The sequence below is a fragment of the Salvelinus alpinus genome, chromosome 24 (genome assembly GCF_045679555.1).
Source record: "Salvelinus alpinus chromosome 24, SLU_Salpinus.1, whole genome shotgun sequence".
NCBI lineage: Eukaryota > Metazoa > Chordata > Actinopteri > Salmoniformes > Salmonidae > Salvelinus > Salvelinus alpinus.
This window is the reverse complement of record NC_092109.1, coordinates 48,329,258-48,350,455: the sequence shown is the minus strand read 5'-3', so window position 1 is coordinate 48,350,455 and position 21,198 is coordinate 48,329,258. Positions and strand designations below refer to the sequence as shown.

Here is a 21,198-nt window from a genome sequence, read left to right as displayed (position 1 = left end):
GTAGTTGCTGTATTTTAAACCTTGATTGAAATCAAAGAGAGATAAGCATAGTAATTGCAGGGCCATGTGTCGATCCCATCGAGACATTTAACAAATGTGTTGTCAGGCAGAGTGGTCTACAGTGCTTGATTAAGTGTGGGGAGGTGTCGGTTCAAATCCCACCGTTGAGATTGCCCTTGGTAAAGCTATTCTTCAATACCTATATCTTATCAGTCGCTCTAGGATTGTGCAGGGATTCTATATTCATGTGGGGCCATGCAAGAGAAGAAAAAACATCTGTTTTGCGAAGATGTTTGTGTTCCAATCCACACATGTAGTTCATCGGCTTCACCACTCAGATACCAAGTCCTGTGCTTTCGCGGTGGCAGTGGGCCATCTTATCAGTGTTTGCGAGAGTCAAAATCTTCCAATGCCATACAAAACCAATGTTTTTTTGTGTGCACGATGAGGATGGGATTCTAACCCATGAGTGCATAGCACAATGGATTAGCAGTCCATCGCCTTAACCACTCGGCCACCTCATCCTTATGCCTGCTTGTGGCAGTTGCCCCCACAAACTGTAGTTGCTGTATTTTAAACCTTGATTGAAATCAAAGAGAGATAAGCATAGTAATTGCAGGGCCATGTGTCGATCCCATCGAGACATTTAACAAATGTGTTGTCAGGCAGAGTGGTCTACAGTGCTTGATTAAGTGTGGGGAGGTGTCGGTTCAAATCCCACCGTTGAGATTGCCCTTGGTAAAGCTATTCCTCAATACCTATATCTTATCAGTCGCTCTAGGATTGTGCAGGGATTCTATATTCATGTGGGGCCATGCAAGAGAAGAAAAAACATCTGTTTTGCGAAGATGTTTGTGTTCAAATCCACACATGTAGTTCATCGGCTTCACCACTCAGATACCAAGTCCTGTGCTTTCGCGTTGGCAGTGGGCCATCCTATCAGTGTTTGCGAGAGTCAAAATCTTCCAATACCATACAAAACCAATGTTTTTTTGTGTGTACGATGAGGTTGGGACTCGAACCCATGAGTGCATAGAACAATGGATTAGCAGTCCATCGCCTTAACCACTCGGCCACCTCATCCTTGTTCCTGCTTGTGGCAGTTGCCCCCACAAACTGTAGTTGCTGTATGTAAACCCTTGATTGAAATCAATGAAAGTTAGGCATAGCAATGGCGGGGCCATGTGTCGATCCCATCGAGACATTTAACAAATATGTTGTCAGGCCGAGTGGTCTACAGTGCTTGATTAAGTGTGGGGAGGTGTCGGTTCAAATCCCACCGTTGAGGTTGCCCTTGGTAAAGCTATTCTTCAATACCTGAATCTTATCAGTTTGCTCTAGGATTGTGTAGGTATTCTATATTCATGTGGGGCCATGCAAGAGAAGAAAAAACATATGTTTTGCGAAGATGTTTGTGTTCCAATCCACACATGTAGTTCATCGGCTTCACCAGTCAGATACCAAGTCCTGTGCTTTCGCGGTGGCAGTGGGCCATCTTATCAGTGTTTGCGAGAGTCAAAATCTTCCAATGCCATAAAACTGCACAGTTATTCAGTGTGCACGATGAGGATGGGATTCGAACCCATGCGTGCATAGCACAATGGATTAGCAGTCCATCGCCTTAAACACTCGGCCACCTCATCCTTTTTCCTGCTTGTGGCAGTTGCCCCCACAAACTGTAGTTGCTGTATGTAAACCCTTGATTGAAATCAATGAAAGTTAGGCATAGCAATGGCGGGGCCATGTGTCGATCCCATCGAGACATTTAACAAATATGTTGTCAGGCCGAGTGGTCTACAGTGCTTGATTAAGTGTGGGGAGGTGTCGGTTCAAATCCCACCGTTGAGGTTGCCCTTGGTAAGCCTATTCTTCAATACCTGAATCTTATCAGTCGCTCTAGGATTGTGCAGGGATTCTATATTCATGTGGGGCCATGCAAGAGAAGAAAAAACATCTGTTTTGCGAAGATGTTTGTGTTCCAATCCACACATGTAGTTCATCGGCTTCACCACTCAGATACCAAGTCCTGTGCTTTCGCGGTGGCAGTGGGCCATCTTATCAGTGTTTGCGAGAGTCAAAATCTTCCAATGCCATACAAAACCAATGTTTTTTTGTGTGCACGATGAGGATGGGATTCGAACCCATGAGTGCATAGCACAATGGATTAGCAGTCCATCGCCTTAACCACTCGGCCACCTCATCCTTATGCCTGGTTGTGGCAGTTGCCCCCACAAACTGTAGTTGCTGTATTTTAAACCTTGATTGAAATCAAAGAGAGATAAGCATAGTAATTGCAGGGCCATGTGTCGATCCCATCGAGACATTTAACAAATGTGTTGTCAGGCAGAGTGGTCTACAGTGCTTGATTAAGTGTGGGGAGGTGTCGGTTCAAATCCCACCGTTGAGATTGCCCTTGGTAAAGCTATTCTTCAATACCTATATCTTATCAGTCGCTCTAGGATTGTGCAGGGATTCTATATTCATGTGGGGCCATGCAAGAGAAGAAAAAACATCTGTTTTGCGAAGATGTTTGTGTTCAAATCCACACATGTAGTTCATCGGCTTCACCACTCAGATACCAAGTCCTGTGCTTTCGCGGTGGCAGTGGGCCATCCTATCAGTGTTTGCGAGAGTCAAAATCTTCCAATGCCATACAAAACCAATGTTTTTTAGTGTGTACGATGAGGATGGGACTCGAACCCATGAGTGCATAGCACAATGGATTAGCAGTCCATCGCCTTAACCACTCGGCCACCTCATCCTTTTTTCTGCTTGTGGCAGTTGCCCCCACAAACTGTAGTTGCTGTATTTAAACCCTTGATTGAAATCAATGAAAGTTAAGCATAGCAATTGCAGGGCCATGTGTCGATCCCATCGAGACATTTAACAAATGTGTTGTCAGGCCGAGTGGTCTACAGTGCTTGATTAAGTGTGGGAAGGTGTCGGTTCAAATCCCACCGTTGAGGTTGCCCTTGGTAAAGCTATTCTTCAATACCTGAATCTTATCAGTTTGCTCTAGGATTGTGTAGGTATTCTATATTCATGTGGGGCCATGCAAGAGAAGAAAAAACATCTGTTTTGCGAAGATGTTTGTGTTCCAATCCACACATGTAGTTCATCGGCTTCACCACTCAGATACCAAGTCCTGTGCTTTCGCGGTGGCAGTGGGCCATCTTATCAGTGTTTGCGAGAGTCAAAATCTTCCAATGCCATACAAAACATATGTTTTTTTTGTGTGCACGATGAGGATGGGATTCGAACCCATGAGTGCATAGCACAATGGATTAGCAGTCCATCGCCTTAACCACTCGGCCACCTCATCCTTATTCCTGTTTGTGGCAGTTGCCCCCACAAACTGTAGTTGCTGTATTTTAAACCTTGATTGAAATCAAAGAGAGATAAGCATAGTAATTGCAGGGCCATGTGTCGATCCCATCGAGACATTTAACAAATGTGTTGTCAGGCCGAGTGGTCTACAGTGCTTGATTAAGTGTGGGGAGGTTTCGGTTCAAATCCCACCGTTGAGGTTGCCCTTGGTAAAGCTATTCTTCAATTCCTGAATCTTATCAGTCGCTCTAGGATTGTGCAGGGATTCTATATTCATGTGGGGCCATGCAAGAGAAGAAAAAACATCTGTTTTGCGAAGATGTTTGTGTTCCAATCCACACATGTAGTTCATCGGCTTCACCACTCAGATACCAAGTCCTGTGCTTTCGCGGTGGCAGTGGGCCATCTTATCAGTGTTTGCGAGAGTCAAAATCTTCCAATGCCATAAATATGCACAGTTATTCAGTGCGCACGATGAGGATGGGATTCGAACCCATGCGTGCATAGCACAATGGATTAGCAGTCCATCGCCTTAACCACTCGGCCACCTCATCCTTTTTCCTGCTTGTGGCAGTTGCCCCCACAAACTGTAGTTGCTGTATTTAAACCCTTGATTGAAATCAATGAAAGTTAAGCATAGCAATTGCAGGGCCATGTGTCGATCCCATCGAGACATTTAACAAATGTGTTGTCAGGCAGAGTGGTCTACAGTGCTTGATTAAGTGTGGGGAGGTGTCGGTTCAAATCACACCGTTGAGGTTGCCCTTGGTAAAGCTATTCTTCAACACCTGAATCTTATCAGTTTGCTCTAGGATTGTGTAGGGATTCTATATTCATGTGGGGCCATGCAAGAGAAGAAAAAACATCTGTTTTGCGAAGATGTTTGTGTTCAAATCCACACATGTAGTTCATCGGCTTCACCACTCAGATACCAAGTCCTGTGCTTTCGCGGTGGCAGTGGGCCATCCTATCAGTGTTTGCGAGAGTCAAAATCTTCCAATGCCATACAAAACCAATGTTTTTTTGTGTGTACGATGAGGATGGGATTCGAACCCATGAGTGCATAGCACAATGGATTAGCAGTCCATCGCCTTAACCACTCGGCCACCTCATCCTTTTTTCTGCTTGTGGCAGTAGCCCCCACAAACTGTAGTTGCTGTATTTAAACCCTTGATTGAAATCAATGAAAGTTAAGCATAGCAATTGCAGGGCCATGTGTCGATCCCATCGAGACATTTAACAAATGTGTTGTCAGGCCGAGTGGTCTACAGTGCTTGATTAAGTGTGGGGAGGTGTCGGTTCAAATCCCACCGTTGAGGTTGCCCTTGGTAAAGCTATTCTTCAATACCTGAATCTTATCAGTTTGCTCTAGGATTGTGTAGGTATTCTATATTCATGTGGGGCCATGCAAGAGAAGAAAAAACATCTGTTTTGCGAAGATGTTTGTGTTCCAATCCACACATGTAGTTCATCGGCTTCACCAGTCAGATACCAAGTCCTGTGCTTTCGCGGTGGCAGTGGGCCATCTTATCAGTGTTTGCGAGAGTCAAAATCTTCCAATGCCATAAAAATGCACAGTTATTCAGTGTGCACGATGAGGATGGGATTCGAACCCATGCGTGCATAGCACAATGGATTAGCAGTCCATCGCCTTAACCACTCGGCCACCTCATCCTTATGCCTGCTTGTGGCAGTTGCCCCCACAAACTGTAGTTGCTGTATGTAAACCCTTGATTGAAATCAATGAAAGTTAAGCATAACAATTGCAGGGCCATGTGTCGATCCCATCGAGACATTTAACAAATGTGTTGTCAGGCAGAGTGGTCTACAGTGCTTGATTAAGTGTGGGGAGGTGTCGGTTCAAATCCCACCGTTGAGATTGCCCTTGGTAAAGCTATTCCTCAATACCTATATCTTATCAGTCGCTCTAGGATTGTGCAGGGATTCTATATTCATGTGGGGCCATGCAAGAGAAGAAAAAACATCTGTTTTGCGAAGATGTTTGTGTTCAAATCCACACATGTAGTTCATCGGCTTCACCACTCAGATACCAAGTCCTGTGCTTTCGCGGTGGCAGTGGGCCATCCTATCAGTGTTTGCGAGAGTCAAAATCTTCCAATACCATACAAAACCAATGTTTTTTTGTGTGTACGATGAGGATGGGACTCGAACCCATGAGTGCATAGCACAATGGATTAGCAGTCCATCGCCTTAACCACTCGGCCACCTCATCCTTTTTTCTGCTTGTGGCAGTTGCCCCCACAAACTGTAGTTGCTGTATTTAAACCCTTGATTGAAATCAATGAAAGTTAAGCATAGCAATTGCAGGGCCATGTGTCGATCCCATCGAGACATTTAACAAATGTGTTGTCAGGCCGAGTGGTCTACAGTGCTTGATTAAGTGTGGGGAGGTGTCGGTTCAAATCCCACCGTTGAGGTTGCCCTTGGTAAAGCTATTCTTCAATACCTGAATCTTATCAGTTTGCTCTAGGATTGTGTAGGTATTCTATATTCATGTGGGGCCATGCAAGAGAAGAAAAAACATCTGTTTTGCGAAGATGTTTGTGTTCCAATCCACACATGTAGTTCATCGGCTTCACCACTCAGATACCAAGTCCTGTGCTTTCGCGGTGGCAGTGGGCCATCTTATCAGTGTTTGCGAGAGTCAAAATCTTCCAATGCCATACAAAACCAATGTTTTTTTGTGTGCACGATGAGGATGGGATTCGAACCCATGAGTGCATAGCACAATGGATTAGCAGTCCATCGCCTTAACCACTCGGCCACCTCATCCTTATGCCTGCTTGTGGCAGTTGCCCCCACAAACTGTAGTTGCTGTATTTTAAACCTTGATTGAAATCAAAGAGAGATAAGCATAGTAATTGCAGGGCCATGTGTCGATCCCATCGAGACATTTAACAAATGTGTTGTCAGGCAGAGTGGTCTACAGTGCTTGATTAAGTGTGGGGAGGTGTCGGTTCAAATCCCACCGTTGAGATTGCCCTTGGTAAAGCTATTCCTCAATACCTATATCTTATCAGTCGCTCTAGGATTGTGCAGGGATTCTATATTCATGTGGGGCCATGCAAGAGAAGAAAAAACATCTGTTTTGCGAAGATGTTTGTGTTCAAATCCACACATGTAGTTCATCGGCTTCACCACTCAGATACCAAGTCCTGTGCTTTCGCGGTGGCAGTGGGCCATCCTATCAGTGTTTGCGAGAGTCAAAATCTTCCAATACCATACAAAACCAATGTTTTTTTGTGTGTACGATGAGGATGGGACTCGAACCCATGAGTGCATAGCACAATGGATTAGCAGTCCATCGCCTTAACCACTCGGCCACCTCATCCTTATGCCCTCTTGTGGCAGTTGCCCCCACAAACTGTAGTTGCTGTATTTTAACCCTTGATTGAAATCAAAGAGAGTTAAGCATAGCAATTGCAGGGCCATGTGTCGATCCCATCGAGACATTTAACAAATGTGTTGTCAGGCAGAGTGGTCTACAGTGCTTGATTAAGTGTGGGGAGGTGTCGGTTCAAATCCCACCGTTGAGATTGCCCTTGGTAAAGCTATTCTTCAATACCTATATCTTATCAGTCGCTCTAGGATTGTGCAGGGATTCTATATTCATGTGGGGCCATGCAAGAGAAGAAAAAACATCTGTTTTGCGAAGATGTTTGTGTTCAAATCCACACATGTAGTTCATCGGCTTCACCACTCAGATACCAAGTCCTGTGCTTTCGCGGTGGCAGTGGGCCATCCTATCAGTGTTTGCGAGAGTCAAAATCTTCCAATACCATACAAAACCAATGTTTTTCTGTGTGTACGATGAGGTTGGGACTCGAACCCATGAGTGCATAGCACAATGGATTAGCAGTCCATCGCCTTAACCACTCGGCCACCTCATCCTTATTTCTGCTTGTGGCAGTTGCCCCCACAAACTGTAGTTGCTGTATTTAAACCCTTGATTGAAATCAATGAAAGTTAAGCATAGCAATTGCAGGGCCATGTGTCGATCCCATCGAGACATTTAACAAATGTGTTGTCAGGCCGAGTGGTCTACAGTGCTTGATTAAGTGTGGGAAGGTGTCGGTTCAAATCCCACCGTTGAGGTTGCCCTTGGTAAAGCTATTCTTCAATACCTGAATCTTATCAGTTTGCTCTAGGATTGTGCAGGGATTCTATATTCATGTGGGGCCATGCAAGAGAAGAAAAAACATCTGTTTTGCGAAGATGTTTGTGTTCCAATCCACACATGTAGTTCATCGGCTTCACCACTCAGATACCAAGTCCTGTGCTTTCGCGGTGGCAGTGGGCCATCTTATCAGTGTTTGCGAGAGTCAAAATCTTCCAATGCCATACAAAACCAAAGTTTTTTTGTGTGCACGATGAGGATGGGATTCGAACCCATGCGTGCATAGCACAATGGATTAGCAGTCCATCGCCTTAACCACTCGGCCACCTCATCCTTTTTCCTGCTTGTGGCAGTTGCCCCCACAAACTGTAGTTGCTGTATTTTAACCCTTGATTGAAATCAAAGAGAGTTAAGCATAGCAATTGCAGGGCCATGTGTCGATCCCATCGAGACATTTAACAAATGTGTTGTCAGGCAGAGTGGTCTACAGTGCTTGATTAAGTGTGGGGAGGTTTCGGTTCAAATCCCACTGTTGAGGTTGCCCTTGGTAAAGCTATTCTTCAATTCCTGAATCTTATCAGTCGCTCTAGGATTGTGCAGGGATTCTATATTCATGTGGGGCCATGCAAGAGAAGAAAAAACATCTGTTTTGCGAAGATGTTTGTGTTCCAATCCACACATGTAGTTCATCGGCTTCACCACTCAGATACCAAGTCCTGTGCTTTCGCGGTGGCAGTGGGCCATCTTATCAGTGTTTGCGAGAGTCAAAATCTTCCAATGCCATACAAAACCAATGTTTTTTTGTGTGCACGATGAGGATGGGATTCAAACCCATGAGTGCATAGCACAATGGATTAGCAGTCCATCGCCTTAACCACTCGGCCACCTCATCCTTTTTCCTGCTTGTGGCAGTTGCCCCCACAAACTGTAGTTGCTGTATTTAAACCCTTGATTGAAATCAAAGAGAGTTAAGCATAGCAATTGCAGGGCCATGTGTCGATCCCATCGAGACATTTAACAAATGTGTTGTCAGGCAGAGTGGTCTACAGTGCTTGATTAAGTGTGGGGAGGTGTCGGTTCAAATCCCACCGTTGAGATTGCCCTTGGTAAAGCTATTCTTCAATACCTATATCTTATCAGTCGCTCTAGGATTGTGCAGGGATTCTATATTCATGTGGGGCCATGCAAGAGAAGAAAAAACATCTGTTTTGGGAAGATGTTTGTGTTCCAATCCACACATGTAGTTCATCGGCTTCACCACGAAAGTTAGCAATTGCAGGGCCATGTGTCGATCCCATCGAGACATTTAACAAATGTGTTGTCAGGCCGAGTGGTCTACAGTGCTTGATTAAGTGTGGGGAGGTGTCGGTTCAAATCCCACCGTTGAGGTTGCCCTTGGTAAAGCTATTCTTCAATACCTGAATCTTATCAGTTTGCTCTAGGATTGTGTAGGTATTCTATATTCATGTGGGGCCATGCAAGAGAAGAAAAAACATCTGTTTTGCGAAGATGTTTGTGTTCCAATCCACACATGTAGTTCATCGGCTTCACCACTCAGATACCAAGTCCTGTGCTTTCGCGGTGGCAGTGGGCCATCTTATCAGTGTTTGCGAGAGTCAAAATCTTCCAATGCCATACAAAACCAATGTTTTTTTGTGTGCACGATGAGGATGGGATTCTAACCCATGAGTGCATAGCACAATGGATTAGCAGTCCATCGCCTTAACCACTCGGCCACCTCATCCTTATGCCTGCTTGTGGCAGTTGCCCCCACAAACTGTAGTTGCTGTATTTTAAACCTTGATTGAAATCAAAGAGAGATAAGCATAGTAATTGCAGGGCCATGTGTCGATCCCATCGAGACATTTAACAAATGTTATGTCAGGCAGAGTGGTCTACAGTGCTTGATTAAGTGTGGGGAGGTGTCGGTTCAAATCCCACCGTTGAGATTGCCCTTGGTAAAGCTATTCCTCAATACCTATATCTTATCAGTCGCTCTAGGATTGTGCAGGGATTCTATATTCATGTGGGGCCATGCAAGAGAAGAAAAAACATCTGTTTTGCGAAGATGTTTGTGCTCAAATCCACACATGTAGTTCATCGGCTTCACCACTCAGATACCAAGTCCTGTGCTTTCGCGGTGGCAGTGGGCCATCTTATCAGTGTTTGCGAGAGTCAAAATCTTCCAATGCCATACAAAACCAAAGATTTTTGGTGTGCACGATGAGGATGGGATTCAAACCCATGAGTGCATAGCACAATGGATTAGCAGTCCATCGCCTTAACCACTCGGCCACCTCATCCTTTTTTCTGCTTGTGGCAGTTGCCCCCACAAACTGTAGTTGCTGTATTTAAACCCTTGATTGAAATCAAAGAGAGTTAAGCATAACAATTGCAGGGCCATGTGTCGATCCCATCGAGACATTTAACAAATGTGTTGTCAGGCAGAGTGGTCTACAGTGCTTGATTAAGTGTGGGGAGGTGTCGGTTCAAATCCCACCGTTGAGATTGCCCTTGGTAAAGCTATTCTTCAATACCTATATCTTATCAGTCGCTCTAGGATTGTGCAGGGATTCTATATTCATGTGGGGCCATGCAAGAGAAGAAAAAACATCTGTTTTGCGAAGATGTTTGTGTTCAAATCCACACATGTAGTTCATCAGCTTCACCACTCAGATACCAAGTCCTGTGCTTTCGCGGTGGCAGTGGGCCATCCTATCAGTGTTTGCGAAAGTCAAAATCTTCCAATGCCATACAAAACCAATGTTTTTTTGTGTGTACGATGAGGATGGGATTCGAACCCATGAGTGCATAGCACAATGGATTAGCAGTCCATCGCCTTAACCACTCGGCCACCTCATCCTTATTTCTGCTTGTGGCAGTTGCCCCCACAAACTGTAGTTGCTGTATTTAAACCCTTGATTGAAATCAATGAAAGTTAAGCATAGCAATTGCAGGGCCATGTGTCGATCCCATCGAGACATTTAACAAATGTGTTGTCAGGCCGAGTGGTCTACAGTGCTTGATTAAGTGTGGGAAGGTGTCGGTTCAAATCCCACCGTTGAGGTTGCCCTTGGTAAAGCTATTCTTCAATACCTGAATCTTATCAGTTTGCTCTAGGATTGTGTAGGTATTCTATATTCATGTGGGGCCATGCAAGAGAAGAAAAAACATCTGTTTTGCGAAGATGTTTGTGTTCCAATCCACACATGTAGTTCATCGGCTTCACCACTCAGATACCAAGTCCTGTGCTTTCGCGGTGGCAGTGGGCCATCTTATCAGTGTTTGCGAGAGTCAAAATCTTCCAATGCCATACAAAACCAATGTTTTTTTGTGTGCACGATGAGGATGGGATTCTAACCCATGAGTGCATAGCACAATGGATTAGCAGTCCATCGCCTTAACCACTCGGCCACCTCATCCTTATGCCTGCTTGTGGCAGTTGCCCCCACAAACTGTAGTTGCTGTATTTTAAACCTTGATTGAAATCAAAGAGAGATAAGCATAGTAATTGCAGGGCCATGTGTCGATCCCATCGAGACATTTAACAAATGTGTTGTCAGGCAGAGTGGTCTACAGTGCTTGATTAAGTGTGGGGAGGTGTCGGTTCAAATCCCACCGTTGAGATTGCCCTTGGTAAAGCTATTCTTCAATACCTATATCTTATCAGTCGCTCTAGGATTGTGCAGGGATTCTATATTCATGTGGGGCCATGCAAGAGAAGAAAAAACATCTGTTTTGCGAAGATGTTTGTGTTCAAATCCACACATGTAGTTCATCAGCTTCACCACTCAGATACCAAGTCCTGTGCTTTCGCGGTGGCAGTGGGCCATCTTATCAGTGTTTGCGAGAGTCAAAATCTTCCAATGCCATACAAAACCAATGATTTTTTGTGTGCACGATGAGGATGGGATTCGAACCCATGAGTGCATAGCACAATGGATTAGCAGTCCATCGCCTTAACCACTCGGCCACCTCATCCTTTTTTCTGCTTGTGGCAGTTGCCCCCACAAACTGTAGTTGCTGTATTTAAACCCTTGATTGAAATCAAAGAGAGTTAAGCATAACAATTGCAGGGCCATGTGTCGATCCCATCGAGACATTTAACAAATGTGTTGTCAGGCAGAGTGGTCTACAGTGCTTGATTAAGTGTGGGGAGGTGTCGGTTCAAATCCCACCGTTGAGATTGCCCTTGGTAAAGCTATTCTTCAATACCTATATCTTATCAGTCGCTCTAGGATTGTGCAGGGATTCTATATTCATGTGGGGCCATGCAAGAGAAGAAAAAACATCTGTTTTGCGAAGATGTTTGTGTTCAAATCCACACATGTAGTTCATTGGCTTCACCACTCAGATACCAAGTCCTGTGCTTTCGCGGTGGCAGTGGGCCATCCTATCAGTGTTTGCGAGAGTCAAAATCTTCCAATGCCATACAAAACCAATGTTTTTTTGTGTGGACGATGAGGATGGGATTCGAACCCATGAGTGCATAGCACAATGGATTAGCAGTCCATCGCCTTAACCACTCGGCCACCTCATCCTTTTTTCTGCTTGTGGCAGTTGCCCCCACAAACTGTAGTTGCTGTATTTAAACCCTTGATTGAAATCAATGAAAGTTAAGCATAGCAATTGCAGGGCCATGTGTCGATCCCATCGAGACATTTAACAAATGTGTTGTCAGGCCGAGTGGTCTACAGTGCTTGATTAAGTGTGGGGAGGTGTCGGTTCAAATCCCACCGTTGAGGTTGCCCTTGGTAAAGCTATTCTTCAATACCTGAATCTTATCAGTTTGCTCTAGGATTGTGTAGGTATTCTATATTCATGTGGGGCCATGCAAGAGAAGAAAAAACATCTGTTTTGCGAAGATGTTTGTGTTCCAAACCACACATGTAGTTCATCGGCTTCACCACTCAGATACCAAGTCCTGTGCTTTCGCGGTGGCAGTGGGCCATCTTATCAGTGTTTGCGAGAGTCAAAATCTTCCAATGCCATACAAAACCAATGTTTTTTTGTGTGCACGATGAGGATGGGATTCGAACCCATGAGTGCATAGCACAATGGATTAGCAGTCCATCGCCTTAACCACTCGGCCACCTCATCCTTTTTTTTGCTTTGTGGCAGTTGCTCCCACAAACTGTAGTTGCTGTATTTAAACCCTTGATTGAAATCAAAGAGAAGCTAAGTTAAGCATAACAATTGCAGGGCCATGTGTCGATCCCATCGAGACATTTAACAAATGTGTTGTCAGGCAGAGTGGTCTACAGTGCTTGATTAAGTGTGGGGAGGTGTCGGTTCAAATCCCACCGTTGAGATTGCGCTTGGTAAAGCTATTCTTCAATACCTATATCTTATCAGTCGCTCTAGGATTGTGCAGGGATTCTATATTCATGTGGGGCCATGCAAGAGAAGAAAAAACATCTGTTTTGCGAAGATGTTTGTTTTCCAATCCACACATGTAGTTCATCGGCTTCACCAGTCAGATACCAAGTCCTGTGCTTTCGCGGTGGCAGTGGGCCATCTTATCAGTGTTTGCGAGAGTCAAAATCTTCCAATGCCATACAAAACCAAAGAATTTTGGTGCGCACGATGAGGATAGAATTCGAACCCATGAGTGCATAGCACAATGGATTAGCAGTCCATCGCCTTAACCACTCGGCCACCTCATCCTTTTTTCTGCTTGTGGCAGTTGCCCCCACAAACTGTAGTTGCTGTATTTAAACCCTTGATTGAAATCAATGAAAGTTAAGCATAGCAATTGCAGGGCCATGTGTCGATCCCATCGAGACATTTAACAAATGTGTTGTCAGGCCGAGTGGTCTACAGTGCTTGATTAAGTGTGGGGAGGTGTCGGTTCAAATCCCACCGTTGAGGTTGCGCTTGGTAATGCTATTCTTCAATACCTGAATCTTATCAGTTTGCTCTAGGATTGTGTAGGTATTCTATATTCATGTGGGGCCATGCAAGAGAAGAAAAAACATCAGTTTTGCGAAGATGTTTGTGTTCCAATCCACACATGTAGTTAATCGGCTTCACCACTCAGATACCAAGTCCTGTGCTTTCGCGGTGGCAGTGGGCCATCTTATCAGTGTTTGCGAGAGTCAAAATCTTCCAATGCCATACAAAACCAATGTTTTTTTGTGTGCATGATGAGGATGGGATTCGAACCCATGAGTGCATTGCACAATGGATTAGCAGTCCATCGCCTTAAGCACTCGGCCACCTCATCCTTATGCCTGCTTGTGGCAGTTGCCCCCACAAACTGTAGTTGCTGTATTTTAAACCTTGATTGAAATCAAAGAGAGATAAGCATAGTAATTGCAGGGCCATGTGTCGATCCCATCGAGACATTTAACAAATGTGTTGTCAGGCAGAGTGGTCTACAGTGCTTGATTAAGTGTGGGGAGGTGTCGGTTCAAATCCCACCGTTGAGATTGCCCTTGGTAAAGCTATTCTTCAATACCTATATCTTATCAGTCGCTCTAGGATTGTGCAGGGATTCTATATTCATGTGGGGCCATGCAAGAGAAGAAAAAACATCTGTTTTGCGAAGATGTTTGTGTTCAAATCCACACATGTAGTTCATCGGCTTCACCACTCAGATACCAAGTCCTGTGCTTTCGCGGTGGCAGTGGGCCATCCTATCAGTGTTTGCGAGAGTCAAAATCTTCCAATGCCATACAAAACCAATATTTTTTGTGTGTACGATGAGGATGGGATTCGAACCCATGAGTGCATAGCACAAAGGATTAGCAGTCCATCGCCTTAACCACTCGGCCACCTCATCATATTTTCTACTTGTGGCAGTTGCCCCCACAAACTGTAGTTGCTGTATTTAAACCCTTGATTGAAATCAATGAAAGTTAAGCATAGCAATTGCAGGGCCATGTGTCGATCCCATCGAGACATTTAACAAATGTGTTGTCAGGCAGAGTGGTCTACAGTGCTTGATTAAGTGTGGGGAGGTGTCGGTTCAAATCCCACCGTTGAGATTGCCCTTGGTAAAGCTATTCTCCAATACCTTCTTCTCGATCCCATCGAGACATTTAACAAATGTGTTGTCAGGCCGAGTGGTCTACAGTGCTTGATTAAGTGTGGGGAGGTGTCGGTTCAAATCCCACCGTTGAGATTGCCCTTGGTAAAGCTATTCTTCAATACCTATATCTTATCAGTCGCTCTAGGATTATGCAGGGATTCTATATTCATGTGGGGCCATGCAAGAGAAGAAAAAACATCTGTTTTGCGAAGATGTTTGTGTTCAAATCCACACATGTAGTTCATCGGCTTCACCAGTCAGATACCAAGTCCTGTGCTTTCGCGGTGGCAGTGGGCCATCCTATCAGTGTTTGCGAGAGTCAAAATCTTCCAATGCCATACAAAACCAATGTTTTTTTGTGTGTACGATGAGGATGGGATTCGAACCCATGAGTGCATAGCACAATGGATTAGCAGTCCATCGCCTTAACCACTCGGCCACCTCATCCTTTTTTCTGCTTGTGGCAGTTGCCCCCACAAACTGTAGTTGCTTTATTTAAACCCTTGATTGAAATCAATGATAGTTAAGCATAGCACTTGCAGGGCCATGTGTCGATCCCATCGAGACATTTAACAAATGTGTTGTCAGGCAGAGTGGTCTACAGTGCTTGATTAAGTGTGGGGAGGAGTCGGTTCAAATCCCACCGTTGAGATTGCCCTTGGTAAAGCTATTCTTCAATACCTATATCTTATCAGTCGCTCTAGGATTGTGCAGGGATTCTATATTCATGTGGGGCCATGCAAGAGAAGAAAAAACATCTGTTTTGCGAAGATGTTTGTTTTCCAATCCACACATGTAGTTCATCGACTTCACCAGTCAGATACCAAGTCCTGTGCTTTCGCGGTGGCAGTGGGCCATCTTATCAGTGTTTGCGAGAGTCAAAATCTTCCAATGCCATACAAAACCAAAGATTTTTGGTGCGCACGATGAGGATGGGATTCGAACCCATGAGTGCTTTGCACAATGGATTAGCAGTCCATCGCCTTAACCACTCGGCCACCTCATCCTTTTTTCTGCTTGTGGCAGTTGCCCCCACAAACTGTAGTTGCTGTATTTAAACCCTTGATTGAAATCAAAGAGAGTTAAGCATAACAATTGCAGGGCCATGTGTCGATCCCATCGAGACATTTAACAAATGTGTTGTCAGGCAGAGTGGTCTACAGTGCTTGATTAAGTGTGGGGAGGTGTCGGTTCAAATCCCACCGTTGAGATTGCCCTTGGTAAAGCTATTCTTCAATACCTATATCTTATCAGTCGCTCTAAGATTATGCAGGGATTCTATATTCATGTGGGGCCATGCAAGAGAAGAAAAAACATCTGTTTTGCGAAGATGTTTGTGTTCAAATCCACACATGTAGTTCATCGGCTTCACCACTCAGATACCAAGTCCTGTGCTTTCGCGGTGGCAGTGGGCCATCCTATCAGTGTTTGCGAGAGTCAAAATCTTCCAATGCCATACAAAACCAATGTTTTTTTGTGTGTACGATGAGGATGGGATTCGAACCCATGAGTGCATAGCACAATGGATTAGCAGTCCATCGCCTTAACCACTCAGCCACCTCATCCTTTTTTCTGCTTGTGGCAGTTGCCCCCACAAACTGTAGTTGCTGTATTTAAACCTTGATTGAAATCAAAGAGAGATAAGCATAGTAATTTCAGGGCCATGTGTCGATCCCATCAAGACATTTAACAAATGTGTTGTCAGGCAGAGTGGTCTACAGTGCTTGATTAAGTGTGGGGAGGTGTCGGTTCAAATCCCACCGTTGAGATTGCCCTTGGTAAAGCTATTCTTCAATACCTATATCTTATCAGTCGCTCTAGGATTGTGCAGGGATTCTATATTCATGTGGGGCCATGCAAGAGAAGAAAAAACATCTGTTTTGCGAAGATGTTTGTTTTCCAATCCACACATGTAGTTCATCGGCTTCACCAGTCAGATACCAAGTCCTGTGCTTTCGCGGTGGCAGTGGGCCATCTTATCAGTGTTTGCGAGAGTCAAAATCTTCCAATGCCATACAAAACCAAAGATTTTTGGTGCGCACGATGAGGATGGGATTCCAACCCATGAGTGCATAGCACAATGGATTAGCAGTCCATCGCCTTAACCACTCGGCCACCTCATCCTTTTTTCTACTTGTGGCAGTTGCCCCCACAAACTGTAGTTGCTGTATTTAAACCCTTGATTGAAATCAAAGAGAGTTAAGCATAACAATTACAGGGCCATGTGTCGATCCCATCGAGACATTTAACAAATGTGTTGTCAGGCAGAGTGGTCTACAGTGCTTGATTAAGTGTGGGGAGGTGTCGGTTCAAATCCCACCGTTGAGATTGCCCTTGGTAAAGCTATTCTTCAATACCTATATCTTATCAGTCGCTCTAGGATTGTGCAGGGATTCTATATTCATGTGGGGCCATGCAAGAGAAGAAAAAACATCTGTTTTGCGAAGATGTTTGTGTTCAAATCCACACATGTAGTTCATCGGCTTCACCACTCAGATACCAAGTCCTGTGCTTTCGCGGTGGCAGTGGGCCATCTTATCAGTGTTTGCGAGAGTCAAAATCTTCCAATGCCATACAAAACCAAAGATTTTTGGTGCGCACGATGAGGATGAGATTCAAACCCATGAGTGCATAGCACAATGGATTAGCAGTCCATCGCCGTAACCACTCGGCCACCTCATCCTTGTTTCTGCTTGTGGCAGTTGCCCCCACAAACTGTAGTTGCTGTATTTAAACCTTGATTGAAATCAAAGAGAGATAAGCATAGTAATTTCAGGGCCATGTGTCGATCCCATCAAGACATTTAACAAATGTGTTGTCAGGCAGAGTGGTCTACAGTGCTTGATTAAGTGTGGGGAGGTGTCGGTTCAAATCCCACCGTTGAGATTGCCCTTGGTAAAGCTATTCTTCAATACCTATATCTTATCAGTCGCTCTAAGATTATGCAGGTATTCTATATTCATGTGGGGCCATGCAAGAGAAGAAAAAACATCTGTTTTGCGAAGATGTTTGTGTTCAAATCCACACATGTAGTTCATCGGCTTCACCAGTCAGATACCAAGTCCTGTGCTTTCGCGGTGGCAGTGGGCCATCTTATCAGTGTTTGCGAGAGTCAAAATCTTACAATGCCATACAAAACCAAAGATTTTTGGTGCGCACGATGAGGATGGGATTCGAACCCATGAGTGCATAGCACAATGGATTAGCAGTCCATCGCCTTAACCACTCGGCCACCTCATCCTTTTTTCTACTTGTGGCAGTTGCCCCCACAAACTGTAGTTGCTGTATTTAAACCCTTGATTGAAATCAAAGAGAGTTAAGCATAACAATTACAGGGCCATGTGTCGATCCCATCGAGACATTTAACAAATGTGTTGTCAGGCAGAGTGGTCTACAGTGCTTGATTAAGTGTGGGGAGGTGTCGGTTCAAATCCCACCGTTGAGATTGCCCTTGGTAAAGCTATTCTTCAATACCTATATCTTATCAGTCGCTCTAGGATTGTGCAGGGATTCTATATTCATGTGGGGCCATGCAAGAGAAGAAAAAACATCTGTTTTGCGAAGATGTTTGTGTTCAAATCCACACATGTAGTTCATCGGCTTCACCACTCAGATACCAAGTCGTGTGCTTTCGCGGTGGCAGTGGGCCATCCTATCAGTGTTTGCGAGAGTCAAAATCTTCCAATGCCATACAAAACCAATGTTTTTTTGTGTGTACGATGAGGATGAGATTCGAACCCATGAGTGCATAACACAATGGATTAGCAGTCCATCGCCTTAAACACTCAGCCACCTCATCCTTTTCTTTGCTTGTGGCAGTTGCCCCCACAAACTGTAGTTGCTGTATTTAAACCCTTGATTGAAATCAATGAAAGTTAAGCATAGCAATTGCAGGGCCATGTGTCGATCCCATCGAGACATTTAACAAATGTGTTGTCAGGCCGAGTGGTCTACAGTGCTTGATTAAGTGTGGGGAGGTTTCGGTTCAAATCCCACCGTTGAGGTTGCCCTTGGTAAAGCTATTCTTCAATACCTGAATCTTATCAGTTTGCTCTAGGATTGTGTAGGTATTCTATATTCATGTGGGGCCATGCAAGAGAAGAAAAAACATCTGTTTTGCGAAGATGTTTGTGTTCCAATCCACACATGTAGTTCATCGGCTTCACCATTCAGATACCAAGTCCTGTGCTTTCGCGGTGGCAGTGGGCCATCTTATCAGTGTTTGCGAGAGTCAAAATCTTCCAATGCCATACAAAACCAATGTTTTTTTGTGTGCACGATGAGGATGGGATTCGAACCCATGAGTGCATAGCACAATGGATTAGCAGTCCATCGCCTTAACCACTCGGCCACCTCATCCTTTTTTCTGCTTGTGGCAGTTGCCCCCACAAACTGTAGTTGCTGTATTTAAACCTTGATTGAAATCAAAGAGAGATAAGCATAGTAATTTCAGGGCCATGTGTCGATCCCATCAAGACATTTAACAAATGTGTTGTCAGGCAGAGTGGTCTACAGTGCTTGATTAAGTGTGGGGAGGTGTCGGTTCAAATCCCACCGTTGAGATTGCCCTTGGTAAAGCTATTCTTCAATACCTATATCTTATCAGTCGCTCTAGGATTGTGCAGGGATTCTATATTCATGTGGGGCCATGCAAGAGAAGAAAAAACATCTGTTTTGCGAAGATGTTTGTTTTCCAATCCACACATGTAGTTCATCGGCTTCACCACTCAGATACCAAGTCCTGTGCTTTCGCGGTGGCAGTGGGCCATCCTATCAGTGTTTGCGAGAGTCAAAATCTTCCAATGCCATACAAACCCAATGTTTTTTTGTGTGTACGATGAGGATGGGATTCGAACCCATGAGTGCATAGCACAATGGATTAGCAGTCCATCGCCTTAACCACTCGGCCACCTCATCCTTTTTTCTGCTTGTGGCAGTTGCCCCCACAAACTGTAGTTGCTGTATTTTAACCCTTGATTGAAATCAAAGAGAGTTAAGCATAGCAATTGCAGGGCCATGTGTCGATCCCATCGAGACATTTAACAAATGTGTTGTCAGGCAGAGTGGTCTACAGTGCTTGATTAAGTGTGGGGAGGTGTCGGTTCAAATCCCACCGTTGAGATTGCCCTTGGTAAAGCTATTCTTCAATACCTATATCTTATCAGTCGCTCTAGGATTGTGCAGGGATTCTATATTCATGTGGGGCCATGCAAGAGAAGAAAAAACATCTGTTTTGCGAAGATGTTTGTTTTCCAATCCACACATGTAGTTCATCGGCTTCACCACTCAGATACCAAGTCCTGTGCTTTCGCGGTGGCAGTGGGCCATCCTATCAGTGTTTGCGAGAGTCAAAATCTTCCAATGCCATACAAAACCAATGTTTTTTTGTGTGTACGATGAGGATGAGATTCGAACCCATGAGTGCATAACACAATGGATTAGCAGTCCATCGCCTTAAACACTCAGCCACCTCATCCTTTTCTTTGCTTGTGGCAGTTGCCCCCACAAACTGTAGTTGCTGTATTTAAACCCTTGATTGAAATCAATGAAAGTTAAGCATAGCAATTGCAGGGCCATGTGTCGATCCCATCGAGACATTTAACAAATGTGTTGTCAGGCCGAGTGGTCTACAGTGCTTGATTAAGTGTGGGGAGGTGTCGGTTCAAATCCCACCGTTGAGGTTGCCCTTGGTAAAGCTATTCTTCAATACCTGAATCTTATCAGTTTGCTCTAGGATTGTGTAGGTATTCTATATTCATGTGGGGCCATGCAAGAGAAGAAAAAACATCTGTTTTGCGAAGATGTTTGTGTTCCAATCCACACATGTAGTTCATCGGCTTCACCATTCAGATACCAAGTCCTGTGCTTTCGCGGTGGCAGTGGGCCATCTTATCAGTGTTTGCGAGAGTCAAAATCTTCCAATGCCATACAAAACCAATGTTTTTTTGTGTGCACGATGAGGATGGGATTCGAACCCATGAGTGCATAGCACAATGGATTAGCAGTCCATCGGCTTAACCACTCGGCCACCTCATCCTTTTTTCTGCTTGTGGCAGTTGCCCCCACAAACTGTAGTTGCTGTATTTAAACCCTTGATTGAAATCAAAGAGAGTTAAGCATAGCAATTGCAGGGCCATGTGTCGATCCCATCGAGACATTTAACAAATGTGTTGTCAGGCAGAGTGGTCTACAGTGCTTGATTAAGTGTGGGGAGGTGTCGGTTCAAATCCCACCGTTGAGATTGCCCTTGGTAAAGCTATTCTTCAATACCTATATCTTATCAGTCGCTCTAGGATTGTGCAGGTATTCTATATTCATGTGGGGCCATGCAAGAAAAGAAAAAACATCTGTTTTGCGAAGATGTTTGTTTTCCAATCCACACATGTAGTTCATCGGCTTCACCACTCAGATACCAAGTCCTGTGCTTTCGCGGTGGCAGTGGGCCATCCTATCAGTGTTTGCGAGAGTCAAAATCTTCCAATGCCATACAAAACCAATGTTTTTTTGTGTGTACGATGAGGATGGGATTCGAACCCATGAGTGCATAGCACAATGGATTAGCAGTCCATCGCCTTAACCACTCAGCCACCTCATCCTTTTTTCTGGTTGTGGCAGTTGCCCCCACAAACTGTAGTTGCTGTATTTAAACCCTTGATTGAAATCAAAGAGAGTTAAGCATAACAATTGCAGGGCCATGTGT

The 21,198-nt window shown here is 44.6% G+C and overlaps 37 non-coding genes across 37 annotated transcripts; all 37 read right to left on the bottom strand.

Annotated features, from left to right (window-relative positions):
• Nucleotides 1-442: 442 nt before the first annotated feature.
• trnas-gcu (transfer RNA serine (anticodon GCU)) lies at nt 443-524 on the bottom strand. Its single transcript has one exon. It is a non-coding gene; the product is annotated as a tRNA-Ser (tRNA).
• A 477-nt stretch (nt 525-1,001) lies between these two features.
• On the bottom strand, nt 1,002-1,083 carry trnas-gcu (transfer RNA serine (anticodon GCU)). Its single transcript has one exon. It is a non-coding gene; the product is annotated as a tRNA-Ser (tRNA).
• Nucleotides 1,084-1,561: 478 nt separating this feature from the next.
• trnas-gcu (transfer RNA serine (anticodon GCU)) lies at nt 1,562-1,643 on the bottom strand. Its single transcript has one exon. It is a non-coding gene; the product is annotated as a tRNA-Ser (tRNA).
• A 477-nt stretch (nt 1,644-2,120) lies between these two features.
• Nucleotides 2,121-2,202, bottom strand: trnas-gcu (transfer RNA serine (anticodon GCU)). The gene has a single exon. It is a non-coding gene; the product is annotated as a tRNA-Ser (tRNA).
• Nucleotides 2,203-2,679: 477 nt separating this feature from the next.
• Nucleotides 2,680-2,761, bottom strand: trnas-gcu (transfer RNA serine (anticodon GCU)). Its single transcript has one exon. It is a non-coding gene; the product is annotated as a tRNA-Ser (tRNA).
• A 479-nt stretch (nt 2,762-3,240) lies between these two features.
• Nucleotides 3,241-3,322, bottom strand: trnas-gcu (transfer RNA serine (anticodon GCU)). The gene has a single exon. It is a non-coding gene; the product is annotated as a tRNA-Ser (tRNA).
• A 477-nt stretch (nt 3,323-3,799) lies between these two features.
• Nucleotides 3,800-3,881, bottom strand: trnas-gcu (transfer RNA serine (anticodon GCU)). Its single transcript has one exon. It is a non-coding gene; the product is annotated as a tRNA-Ser (tRNA).
• A 478-nt stretch (nt 3,882-4,359) lies between these two features.
• On the bottom strand, nt 4,360-4,441 carry trnas-gcu (transfer RNA serine (anticodon GCU)). The gene has a single exon. It is a non-coding gene; the product is annotated as a tRNA-Ser (tRNA).
• Nucleotides 4,442-4,919: 478 nt separating this feature from the next.
• trnas-gcu (transfer RNA serine (anticodon GCU)) lies at nt 4,920-5,001 on the bottom strand. Its single transcript has one exon. It is a non-coding gene; the product is annotated as a tRNA-Ser (tRNA).
• A 477-nt stretch (nt 5,002-5,478) lies between these two features.
• On the bottom strand, nt 5,479-5,560 carry trnas-gcu (transfer RNA serine (anticodon GCU)). Its single transcript has one exon. It is a non-coding gene; the product is annotated as a tRNA-Ser (tRNA).
• A 478-nt stretch (nt 5,561-6,038) lies between these two features.
• trnas-gcu (transfer RNA serine (anticodon GCU)) lies at nt 6,039-6,120 on the bottom strand. The gene has a single exon. It is a non-coding gene; the product is annotated as a tRNA-Ser (tRNA).
• Nucleotides 6,121-6,597: 477 nt separating this feature from the next.
• Nucleotides 6,598-6,679, bottom strand: trnas-gcu (transfer RNA serine (anticodon GCU)). Its single transcript has one exon. It is a non-coding gene; the product is annotated as a tRNA-Ser (tRNA).
• Nucleotides 6,680-7,156: 477 nt separating this feature from the next.
• Nucleotides 7,157-7,238, bottom strand: trnas-gcu (transfer RNA serine (anticodon GCU)). The gene has a single exon. It is a non-coding gene; the product is annotated as a tRNA-Ser (tRNA).
• A 478-nt stretch (nt 7,239-7,716) lies between these two features.
• Nucleotides 7,717-7,798, bottom strand: trnas-gcu (transfer RNA serine (anticodon GCU)). The gene has a single exon. It is a non-coding gene; the product is annotated as a tRNA-Ser (tRNA).
• A 477-nt stretch (nt 7,799-8,275) lies between these two features.
• On the bottom strand, nt 8,276-8,357 carry trnas-gcu (transfer RNA serine (anticodon GCU)). Its single transcript has one exon. It is a non-coding gene; the product is annotated as a tRNA-Ser (tRNA).
• Nucleotides 8,358-9,127: 770 nt separating this feature from the next.
• trnas-gcu (transfer RNA serine (anticodon GCU)) lies at nt 9,128-9,209 on the bottom strand. Its single transcript has one exon. It is a non-coding gene; the product is annotated as a tRNA-Ser (tRNA).
• Nucleotides 9,210-9,686: 477 nt separating this feature from the next.
• On the bottom strand, nt 9,687-9,768 carry trnas-gcu (transfer RNA serine (anticodon GCU)). The gene has a single exon. It is a non-coding gene; the product is annotated as a tRNA-Ser (tRNA).
• Nucleotides 9,769-10,245: 477 nt separating this feature from the next.
• Nucleotides 10,246-10,327, bottom strand: trnas-gcu (transfer RNA serine (anticodon GCU)). Its single transcript has one exon. It is a non-coding gene; the product is annotated as a tRNA-Ser (tRNA).
• A 478-nt stretch (nt 10,328-10,805) lies between these two features.
• Nucleotides 10,806-10,887, bottom strand: trnas-gcu (transfer RNA serine (anticodon GCU)). Its single transcript has one exon. It is a non-coding gene; the product is annotated as a tRNA-Ser (tRNA).
• A 477-nt stretch (nt 10,888-11,364) lies between these two features.
• trnas-gcu (transfer RNA serine (anticodon GCU)) lies at nt 11,365-11,446 on the bottom strand. The gene has a single exon. It is a non-coding gene; the product is annotated as a tRNA-Ser (tRNA).
• Nucleotides 11,447-11,923: 477 nt separating this feature from the next.
• Nucleotides 11,924-12,005, bottom strand: trnas-gcu (transfer RNA serine (anticodon GCU)). The gene has a single exon. It is a non-coding gene; the product is annotated as a tRNA-Ser (tRNA).
• A 478-nt stretch (nt 12,006-12,483) lies between these two features.
• trnas-gcu (transfer RNA serine (anticodon GCU)) lies at nt 12,484-12,565 on the bottom strand. The gene has a single exon. It is a non-coding gene; the product is annotated as a tRNA-Ser (tRNA).
• Nucleotides 12,566-13,049: 484 nt separating this feature from the next.
• trnas-gcu (transfer RNA serine (anticodon GCU)) lies at nt 13,050-13,131 on the bottom strand. Its single transcript has one exon. It is a non-coding gene; the product is annotated as a tRNA-Ser (tRNA).
• Nucleotides 13,132-13,609: 478 nt separating this feature from the next.
• On the bottom strand, nt 13,610-13,691 carry trnas-gcu (transfer RNA serine (anticodon GCU)). Its single transcript has one exon. It is a non-coding gene; the product is annotated as a tRNA-Ser (tRNA).
• Nucleotides 13,692-14,167: 476 nt separating this feature from the next.
• On the bottom strand, nt 14,168-14,249 carry trnas-gcu (transfer RNA serine (anticodon GCU)). The gene has a single exon. It is a non-coding gene; the product is annotated as a tRNA-Ser (tRNA).
• Nucleotides 14,250-14,863: 614 nt separating this feature from the next.
• On the bottom strand, nt 14,864-14,945 carry trnas-gcu (transfer RNA serine (anticodon GCU)). Its single transcript has one exon. It is a non-coding gene; the product is annotated as a tRNA-Ser (tRNA).
• A 477-nt stretch (nt 14,946-15,422) lies between these two features.
• trnas-gcu (transfer RNA serine (anticodon GCU)) lies at nt 15,423-15,504 on the bottom strand. Its single transcript has one exon. It is a non-coding gene; the product is annotated as a tRNA-Ser (tRNA).
• A 477-nt stretch (nt 15,505-15,981) lies between these two features.
• trnas-gcu (transfer RNA serine (anticodon GCU)) lies at nt 15,982-16,063 on the bottom strand. The gene has a single exon. It is a non-coding gene; the product is annotated as a tRNA-Ser (tRNA).
• Nucleotides 16,064-16,539: 476 nt separating this feature from the next.
• Nucleotides 16,540-16,621, bottom strand: trnas-gcu (transfer RNA serine (anticodon GCU)). The gene has a single exon. It is a non-coding gene; the product is annotated as a tRNA-Ser (tRNA).
• A 477-nt stretch (nt 16,622-17,098) lies between these two features.
• On the bottom strand, nt 17,099-17,180 carry trnas-gcu (transfer RNA serine (anticodon GCU)). The gene has a single exon. It is a non-coding gene; the product is annotated as a tRNA-Ser (tRNA).
• A 476-nt stretch (nt 17,181-17,656) lies between these two features.
• On the bottom strand, nt 17,657-17,738 carry trnas-gcu (transfer RNA serine (anticodon GCU)). Its single transcript has one exon. It is a non-coding gene; the product is annotated as a tRNA-Ser (tRNA).
• A 477-nt stretch (nt 17,739-18,215) lies between these two features.
• Nucleotides 18,216-18,297, bottom strand: trnas-gcu (transfer RNA serine (anticodon GCU)). Its single transcript has one exon. It is a non-coding gene; the product is annotated as a tRNA-Ser (tRNA).
• A 478-nt stretch (nt 18,298-18,775) lies between these two features.
• trnas-gcu (transfer RNA serine (anticodon GCU)) lies at nt 18,776-18,857 on the bottom strand. The gene has a single exon. It is a non-coding gene; the product is annotated as a tRNA-Ser (tRNA).
• Nucleotides 18,858-19,333: 476 nt separating this feature from the next.
• trnas-gcu (transfer RNA serine (anticodon GCU)) lies at nt 19,334-19,415 on the bottom strand. Its single transcript has one exon. It is a non-coding gene; the product is annotated as a tRNA-Ser (tRNA).
• Nucleotides 19,416-19,892: 477 nt separating this feature from the next.
• Nucleotides 19,893-19,974, bottom strand: trnas-gcu (transfer RNA serine (anticodon GCU)). The gene has a single exon. It is a non-coding gene; the product is annotated as a tRNA-Ser (tRNA).
• Nucleotides 19,975-20,452: 478 nt separating this feature from the next.
• On the bottom strand, nt 20,453-20,534 carry trnas-gcu (transfer RNA serine (anticodon GCU)). Its single transcript has one exon. It is a non-coding gene; the product is annotated as a tRNA-Ser (tRNA).
• Nucleotides 20,535-21,011: 477 nt separating this feature from the next.
• On the bottom strand, nt 21,012-21,093 carry trnas-gcu (transfer RNA serine (anticodon GCU)). The gene has a single exon. It is a non-coding gene; the product is annotated as a tRNA-Ser (tRNA).
• Between the last annotated feature and the right edge of the window lie 105 nt (nt 21,094-21,198).